Raw genomic sequence first — 10,362 nt, 5'->3', positions numbered from 1 at the left:
AAAAAAACTGGAAAAGAAGTAAAACTGTCACTGTTTGCAGATGACATGATACTCTACATAGAAAATCCTAAAGATGCTACCAGAAAACTACTAGAACTCATCAATGAATTCATTAAGGTGCAGGATACAAAATTAATACACAGAAATCTGTTTCATTTTTTCTCTGTTTTTTTTTCTTTTGGCCATCCTGCACGCTTGCAGGATCTTAGTTCCCTGACCAGGGACTGAACTCATGCCCTTAGCAGTGAAAGCATGGGGTCCCAACCACTGGACTGCCAGGGAATTCCCAGAAATCTGTTGCATTTCTATACACTAACAAGGAAAGACCAGAAAGAGAAATTAAGGAAACAATTCCATTTACCATAGCATCAAAAAAGAATAAAATACCTAGGAATAAACTTACCTAAGGAAGCCAAAGACCTGTACTCTGAAAACTATATAAGATGCTCATGAAATAAGTCAAAGATGACACAGATGGCAATATATATAATGTTCTTGGATTAGAAGAAACAATATTGTCAAAATGACTATATTACCCAAGATGATCTACTGATTCAATGCAATCCCTATCAAATTACCAATGGCAGTTTTTACAGAACTAGAAAAATATTTTTAAAAATCTGTATGGAAACACAAAAGACCCTGAACAGCCAAAGCAATCTTGAGAAAGAAAAATAGAGCTGGAGGAATCAGGCTCCCTGACTTTAGACTACACTACAAAACCACAGTAATCAAAACTGTACAGAAGTGGCGCAAAAAAAAGACACATGGATCAATGTAACAGGATAGAAAGCCCAGAGATAAACCCAAGTATCTATGGTCAATTAATCCATGACAAAGGAGGCAAGAATATACAATGGAGAAAAGACAGTTTCTTCAATAAGTGGTGCTAGGAAAACGAGACAGCTACATGTAAAACAATGAAATCAGGACATTCTCTAACACCATATACAAAAATAAACTCAAAATGGATTAAAGACCTAAATGTAAGACCAGATACTATAAAACTCCTAGAGGAAAACATAGGCAGGACACTTTTTGACATAAATTGCAGCAATATCTTTCTGGATCCATCTCCTAGAATAATGGAAATAAAAACAAAAATAAACAAATGGGACCTAATTAAACTTATAAGCTTTTGCACAGCAAAGGAAAACATAAAACAAAAAGATAACCTACAAAATGAGAGAAAATATTTGCAAACGATGTGACTGACAAGGATGTAATTCCCAAAATATACAAACAGCTCATACAGCTCAATATCAAAAAGACAACCCAATCAAAATATGGGCAGAAGACCTAAATAGATATTTCTCCAAAGAAGATATACAGCATGGCCAGGAGGCACATGAAAAGTTGTTCAACATCACTAATGATTAGAGAAACGCAAATCAAAACTACAATGAGGTATCATCTCACACAGGTTGGAATGGTCATCATCAAAAAGCCTACAAATAATAAATGCTGGAAAGGATGTGGAGAAAAAGAAACCCTCCGACACTGTTGGTGGGAATTTAAATTGGTATAGCCACTATGGAGAACAGTACGGAGGTTCCTTTAAGAACTAAAAAGAGAGCTACCATATGATCCTGAAATCCCACTCCTGTGCATATATCCAGAGAAAAGTATAATTTGAAAAGATACATGCACCCCAGTGTTCACTGCAGCACTATTTACAATAGCCAAGACATGGAAGCAACCTAAATGTCTATCAACAGATGAGTGTAAAAGAAGATGTGGTAATATATATACAATGCAATATTACTTATCCATAAAAAAATGAAATAATGCCATTTGCAGCAACATGGATGGACCTGGAGATTATCATACTAATTGAAGTAAGCCAGTCAGAGGAAGATAAATATCATACGATATCACTTATATGTGGAACGAAAAATAAATGATATAAATGAACTTATTTCTGAAACAGAAAGAGACTAACAGACAAAACAAATTTATGGTTACCAAAGGAGAAAGGGGAGTGTGGGGGAGGGATAAATTAGAAGTTTGGGATTAACACATACACACTACTATATATAAAACAGATAACCAGGAAGGACCTACTGTACAGCACAGGGAACTCTACTCAATATTTTGCAAGAACCTATAAGGGAAAAGAATCTGAAGAAGAATAAATATAAATAAATAAATAAATGAATGAATGAATGAATGAATTGCTGTGCTGAATACCTGAAACTAGCATGATACTGTAAATCAACTGTACTTCAATTAAAAAAAAAATGTATTAGGAAAACATTTAGTATTTATAGTGACAATGAATAAAGATTTTTTAAAATAAATGTATGCATAGTGAATCTATTTAAGAAAACTACTTAGTAATTTGATAATATTGAGAAGTAATACTGTATAACATTTAAGAACTTAAACTCAGGTCAGATGACAATATAAATTCTGTCAGTTAACTTCTTTAGAAATGAACTTGTTTAAGTATAAAACAGAGATGATAATATTTACCTATAGGATTACTGGAGGATTAAAATTGTCAATACAAATAAATGTGCAGAACAGTGACCAGAATATCGTAGGCACTATGTAAGTGTTAGTGTTGACTAGTTGCAGTATTGATGATACATACAAAAATTATGAAAGTTGTACACAAACAAATGACGTTTGAAAGAAACCAAAGCCAAGCCTATCATGGTGTGAAGGAGAGAGTTGTTTAGAGAAACCTAGAGAGTAAACATTATAGCATAAAAATATGATGATGGACTTTTCTTTTTGGCTTTTTATTTATTTTATTTTTTATTATTTTTAATAGATCTTTATCGGAGTATAATTGCTTCACAATAACTGTGTTAGTTTCTGTTGTACAACAAAGTGAATCAGCCATATGCATACATATATCCCCACATCCCCTCCCTCTTGCGTCTCCCTCCCACCCACCCATCCCACCCCTCTAGGTCTTCGTAAAGCACGGCGCTGATCTCCCTGTGCTATGCTGCTGCTTCCCACTAGCTAACTATTTTACATTTGGTGGTGTATGTATGTCGGTGGACTTTGATGGACCTGGTTTTCAGTCTAATCTGCCATTTATGAGTGCTATTACCATGTACTAGTACTTAATTTTCCTAAATATGGATTGTCTTATCACATGTTTAGATACAGTAGAAGCTAACTTATGTGGTTGTCTAAAAATAAAATGAGGTAATGCAAATAAAGAGATAAACAGAATATGCAATATGGCTAACAGTAGGGGTTAAATAATCATTATTTCTATTTTTAATACCTGTGATCAAGCTGAATTCTCATCAGAAAGCCTAACATCCAGGAGATAGTAAGATAGTGAGAGGCAATTTGCTCTTTTTCATTATTCTTGTTTTTAAACCTCAGAGTCCTGAGCTCTTATTCCATCAAACTGTTGAACAGCACGAAACATGTCCTTTGGATAACAATTACTTGCGTCTATTATTTGGTAGGTATTAGGACCTCTCTCATTGTATATGGTTTCTTTCTAGCACTCAACAGGTGGTTTATTTCATGGAAAAAGCAGACTTTGAGCTCAGATTAACATGAGTTCAGACCACGGTACTATGGCTTCCAATTTTTATGCCTTGAATAGAATTAATAGCCTCTTCAATTGTAGCTTCCTAATTGGTGAAAATGAAATAATAATACCTACTTTCGAAATTTCTAAGAAGAAAATTAAAACAAATATAATGCTAGGCCCATAGATGTGACATATATTTTAGTTATTAATGATATTTCTTTGCATTTTTATTCATTTATTCAAGAAAGTATTTATTAAAACACTGTTATTTGTTAGGTATGATTATTCTACTTTAACAGTAGGACTGTGTCATTTTATCTTTGTACCACACAGTATCTGCTACAGTACTTTTTCTTTACTAAATGTTTGTAAATGTGAATATACCATTACTATAGTATCTACTGTCTTGGAGAACACTATAAAAATGCTAAACTTTTTCTAGTGTATTTTTATAGCTGGAAATATTTACACGGTATGGAATTATCACAGTTTATACTGTAGCAGACTCAAGAGGTGTCTAAACATTCCTGGAAGAATATTTCAGTGTCTCACTCTGTTCCTGTATAACCTGGCAAATTATATGATGTAAACTTGCTATGATTTGGCTGTTTCAAATTTTCACCTATAAATCTCATTCATTCATTCATTTATTTATTCCACTTACATTTTATTCATTGCAAAAAATACATATATTTATGTATTTTTTAACCATTCCATGGGTACATAAGGACTTATGTCATGAAAAATTTCAAGGGCCAAATTACTATAAGCTATTTCTTAAAATAAATTACATAAATGCAAAATATTATCATTTTTTAGAACACAGGCTCTTTAGCTTTCTCGTAAAGTGAATTGAATAATAGAGAGGGATTTTACAAGTACATGCCAGAATGAACTGTTGAGCTACTGAAGGAAGAAATCCCATTAAGGATTAAATGCATCTAATACATTGTGTGAAGATTTGAAAGTAAAATATGTCCCTAATGAAATACTGGTGTAGAAAAGATCGAGGTGTATTGATATACTTTCTGGAACAGTAACAATAAAATTATCATTGTATTAAAAAAATTAATCTTTGTATTTTCCTTGTTGCTTCAACAACACCTTAATGAACTGTATTCGTAATGTTAACGCTGAGCGCTCAACACACAGGCATCACACTGTCTAATATCTGATCATTATATAAGTCGTGGGGAGTTAAAGATTACAGAGAATTGGGCTGTTCTATAATCCCCATTGTGTCTTCTCAAATCTAGGGGAGTTGTTTGGGTTGTAGGCATAATGCTAGATGAGCCGAATCCAACTTTACTATGGTCATAGCTCTATCCCACAGTACTGTAGTTCCTGCTTATCTGTGGTTTCAATTTCTGTGGTTTCAGTTACCTGCAGTCAACCATGGTCCAAAAATATTAATGGAAAATTCCAGAAATAAACGATTTATCAGTTTTAAATTGCACACCATTTTGAGTAACATGATGATATCTCAAGCCCTCCCACTCCATCCTGCCTGGGATGAGAATCATCCTTTTCTTTCTCTAGAGTATTCTACTTATTAGTCACTTAGTAGCCTTGTTGGTTATCAGATCTACTATCACAGTATCATAATGTTTGTGTTCAAGTAACCCTTATTTTACTTAATAATGGCCACAAAGCACAAGAGTATTGATCTGGGCAATTTGGATGTTCTCTTACTGTGCCTAATTTATAAATCAAACTTTATAATATGTATAGGAAAAAAAATAGTGTATATATAGGGTTTGATACTATCCCTGGTATCAGGAGTCCACAGGGAGTCTTGGAACATATCCCCCATAGACAAGAAAGGACTGCTGTATTGAGTGCCTACTATGTGCCAGTACTGGGGTAGATGTAATGGATGCACAAATGAACAAGACAGGGTTCTTGTCTTCAAGGATCTCATATTATATATATGGATATAGATACCAATTACATAAGCAATTTCAACATTTTTAATAAATGTTATATCCTAGTAACTATACAGTATTAAAGGAACACAGAAAAGTGGCACAGATCTCAACACTGTACAATCTGGCATGGCTTTTCAAAGGTGAAGACATTGAAACCAATTCTAAAGAAGGAAGGGAAAGAAATTCAATTGTGAAGGTTGGTATTTGAGGCCTGTGGATGGTATAAAAAGGCTTGAAGTGGGCTATTCAATTCTTTTTTTATTTTAAAGGGAGATACTTTTGGAAAATCCTGTAAAAACAAAATAAGAGGAACATGATGATAGTATCTGATGGGAAGAGCAATCCACGAAGTTTAGCAGATCTTGCTCTATTGGTTGTGACTTGTGAAATAGAAAGAACCTCTTGGAATTAGTTTCTGAATTATTAAAATAAAGCTATTCAATCATCAGAAGCTACCTATTGTTACTAAGTTTTGAGATCTGGTCATGTGTATATCAGTCAGGGTGCCAGCAGGAAACAGATGGCATATTCAAATTGGATTACTCAAGGGAGTTTAATAAAGGGCTATTTCCAAAGATGCGGTCGTGTCAACACCAGGGCTGTTTGCACCCCTGAAGGGGTGAGTGGACAGAGTAATTATAGAAATTCTTAAAGAGTGTCATGTGGAGATGGCCACCTGGAGAGGAGACTTGACCTTTAGTTAAAGGATGCAGCCAGGCCAAGGAGAAACCACAGAGTTGGGTGAATAAATACCCTGAATGCCCTCTATCTATATTTCCATTTGCAACCCAATGGAAGAGAACAAGGAATAAATAAAGGTTAGCCTTTGGGAGGCAGAGAGCAGGCTATATAATAGGAAAGATGATCTGGAGGACACAGAAGGCTATCCAGCATCATGTAATTCATGAATCAAAAAGGGAAAAAATTAACATGCATCCACTTAATTATTTTCCAATCTTTCAAACTGCATTGCTTATAAAATTCTTTACCATAAGTTTTATGAGGGAATTTCAATAATTAAAGAATTCTTTCTGTGTGTGTGTGTGTGTGTGTGTGTGTGTTGAAACAGGTTCTATTATGCCTTTATAATTCTCCTGAGTCTACACTGCAGGAATCTTAGCTGACCTATTCATCACCATCAGAGGTATCACATTGGATGAGATGAGTCTATTTTAATCCCTCTTCTGTAGAATTATGTTAGAGCAACAATACCATAGACCTCACCAAACAATAAAATTAACCATCAGGAAATGTTTTATAGCCCTATAAACCTGATCTAGCACAGCTAGTATTATTGCTAGATATTATATATTCACAACCTATGTTTGAGGACTAAAGCCAGGTAGTTTTAAATGGAGATACTCAATGGTTGAAGAATAATAGATGCCAAGAAAAATGCTAGGACTAGAGCCAGGAGTAATTTTCTGCTGGATAACTCTGAGATCCTAAGTTTGATTTTCATCCATTGGTTTCTAGTCCAGTTTCAAGGTACATATTGCCAGTCCCACATTGAACAGTCAATGATAGATTTCAACAAACAGGTCAGATGCTCCCCCTTTGGTTCTAGGAAATATTAACCAGATGACTTGACTTTGAAGGGATATTCTAGCTAATGTAAGAGAAGGTGGCCAATATTTTTCATTTTCCACACTGAGGATTTAGTTCCTGTCCAGACCATAAGCTGATTTCAATGTATTGTCCCTAGTGTATTAACATTTATTTTGTATTTGTTCTATGTCATCTACTGTTATTATATAACATGTTCATATACTTTTCATCTTGTAGTCTTACATCTTTACCATGTCTTATCTTCTTTCTATCATGATAAAGTAAGTAAAGCTTATCCTAGGGCAGAGATGTTCTGTTTATTGAAAAGCCACTATATCGTTCAGGAGATATAAATAAGATCAGGCCTTATTTAACTATGAACTCCCATTAGAAGACATTCAATTGTTTTGTTTTATTTTATTTATTTGTGTTTATTGCAAAGATTTGGAAAATATTCAATGAATGAATAATTGAAAGCACTCAAGGGAGGAAAATTATGGACAAAATTTTGAAACAGGGAGATGTTTGCTATCACTTTTTAATCATTTTACATTTTAGCTCTTCACAGGAATATAGTTATATTGCAGCTGTTAAGACATAAAACAAAGATTCATTTTTATAGCTTATTTCCTCTTGTGTAATATTTCTATCTGCAATACTAACTTCCAGGTTGTGAATTTCCTGGGTAGTACTAATGAAAATCTGCTGCATGTCTCAGTAGCTACGTCTGTCTGCAGGACCTAAGGTGCCAAAGCTCACTTAAACATCTATGTGAATCCTGCCATGGTATTATTTTGGAATGAATAACCTGAATCTGTCTTTGGGAAATGTATTTCTGGATGGTGGTTGTTGCTGCTGATGTGTATGTGTGTGTTCCATAGATTTTCTGGTGGACAGGGGAGGCGTGAGGAATAGGTCCTGCTCTAAGACCAAACCCCATGGGTGGATACTCCAGATGATATAAATAATAGTAGGGATCTATTTGAATACATGGAAAATGTTTATAAAACTACCCAGTACATAGTAACAGTACCATAATACTAATTATAATAATCATCAACAGCACCCCACATTGTGGTATAATAACATAAAGAAAATATCTATCTTCCACAAGGGAAACGAAGTCAGGAGAGTAGGTAAAAGTCCTGGGGCGGTGGATACTCATGAGAAGATACCCTATAAAAATTTTCATCTGTGTTGTAGTTTTTGCCTTGAACCTTGACAAACTATTGTTAGCATTGGGTGTGCTCCCACTGTCAGCTTCTGCTTTTGCCTGCACTGACCTTGAAGTGGTAGCATTTTTTTACATCCTTGAAAAACAGACATCCTCTCCCCCCCACCTCTCTCTCTCTCCCTCTCCCTCTCTCTCTCTCTCTCACTCTTCTTCCTCTTCCTCTTTCTCTGCTATGTGAGGACACAACAAGAAAGCAACCAACTGCAAGCCAAGAAGAGAGCTCTCACCAGAGCCCAACCACGCTGGCACCTTGACCTCAGACTTCCAGCCTCTAGAACTTACGCGGGCCTCTCACTGCCGTGGGCTCTCCTGCTGCGGAGCACAGCCTCCCGACACGCAGGCTCAGCGGCCATGGCTCACAGGCCCAGCTGCTCCGTGGCACATGGGACCCTCCCGGACCGGGGCACGAACCCGGCGTTCCCTGCATCGGCAGGCGGACTATCAACCACTGCATCACCAGAGAAGCCCTGAATGTGGATCTTGATGTTTGAATGTTTTAACCTTGCACGATGTCTATACTAACAATGTATGGGTTGTTTGATAAATATTTAAAAATTAAAAAAAAGAAAAACACATAAAGAAGACTGCAGGAGTCATGGTTTTCCTCTATCAGAGACTTCTTTAGATGTAAGTTTCAAATCCCTCCAAGACTGATTATAGGCAGAGCCGGGAAAAGGTCTGTTAAGGAGGTTATCTAAAAGATGCATATGTTATATTTTTGACCACTTACTAAAAATACAGAGTAGATATGCTTGTTCACTTTGTAATTCTGTCTTTTGCTTTCAGCCACAACAATCTCCCTTCCTCCTTGCCAGCTCTTTTCTCTGCAACCAATAAGCCCCTCTTCAAGCAACTCTGCTCCAGCCCCTGATGACTTACCCGCTAAGTCAAAGCCCTGTAACCATTTACCCTTTAAAAAAGGCACTTTTGTGACCACCATCATTATTACTTGAACAAACTCAGGGCCTTTGTTCTCACTACAAGCAGCTTAACAAATTATTTGTCCCATAAAAGCAGGTTGCTCAATGGGGAGACAAGAGAAGGGAATCCTGTTACTAAGGAGAGTCTCTATTCCAGATTTTATCTAAACATAACAATTTATTAAAGGGAAAAGTAATACTAAAAACCTCCAGAAGTATTTTAATTCTTTAATATTCCAAAGTGTATTCTTAGCTATATTGATTTCCCTTGACCACAGATGTAAATTAGCCTATAGAAATGCATTTATTACATGGTTTAGCTTGACAGAGTGAGAAAGAAAGCCATAGCCTTCTAGACTCTACCTTCTTGACACAAGCTATAATACTAATTTGGGCTGACCATTTGTTCTTCTGTCTGTTTTTCTCTTTAAATAAAGTCTATCGTGAAAATAGAACAATTATTCCTTCCCAGGGACCAGGCTCAGCGGCCATGGCCCACGGGCCCAGCCGCTCCGCGGCACATGGGATCCTCCCAGACCGGGGCACAAACCCGTGTCCCCTGCATCGGCAGGCGGACTCTCAACCACTGCGCCACCAGGGAAGCCCCCCATTACTCTTTTTCATTCAGCTTTAATCTGTAAATATACTTTAAGTGCCTGTCAAGAACCCAATTTACCCACAACTGAAATATATGAATTAGCATCTTTGTTCATTAAGGGCAAAAGAAAGGAAAAGGAGAATGGAAAAAGGAGATGGGAACTATAAACTTCTGTGCCAGTAGTGGGCTAAATTCAATATATAAATATAAATGTATATATCTATTTAATTTATATTATATATATATTTCAAAGAAGAACTCAAGTAAGAAAGAATACAAAAGGAAATAATGGATCACTAAGATAAAGTAGTTCTCGAGTAGCACTGGTTAAGTTCAAGGTCAGGATACAAGGATAACCCTCCCGCATTAATAGGAGTCAGTTAATGGTTAAATCACGTCAATTTAATTAAATCTACAACTAAGAAATAAGAGAATGTGAAAGTCCATGTGGGATGGAGATGTAGGAGACAGTTTCAAGGAGGAAAAGTACTTGATATGAACCTTAAACAATGGCTATAGTTTGATCTCATTAAGGGAAAAATGGGGTTACTCCAAAGAGCATGATGATGACGAGGTGCTGGATGAACAACGAGGACACGCATCTGATTAAAGGACTTGAGCAATTC

Source organism: Lipotes vexillifer, unplaced genomic scaffold, assembly GCF_000442215.2.
Source record: "Lipotes vexillifer unplaced genomic scaffold, Lipotes_vexillifer_v1.1 scaffold289, whole genome shotgun sequence".
NCBI classification, from domain to species: Eukaryota; Metazoa; Chordata; class Mammalia; order Artiodactyla; family Lipotidae; genus Lipotes; species Lipotes vexillifer.
The sequence above is the reverse complement of the archived record's forward strand: the minus strand, read 5'-3'. Positions refer to the sequence as shown.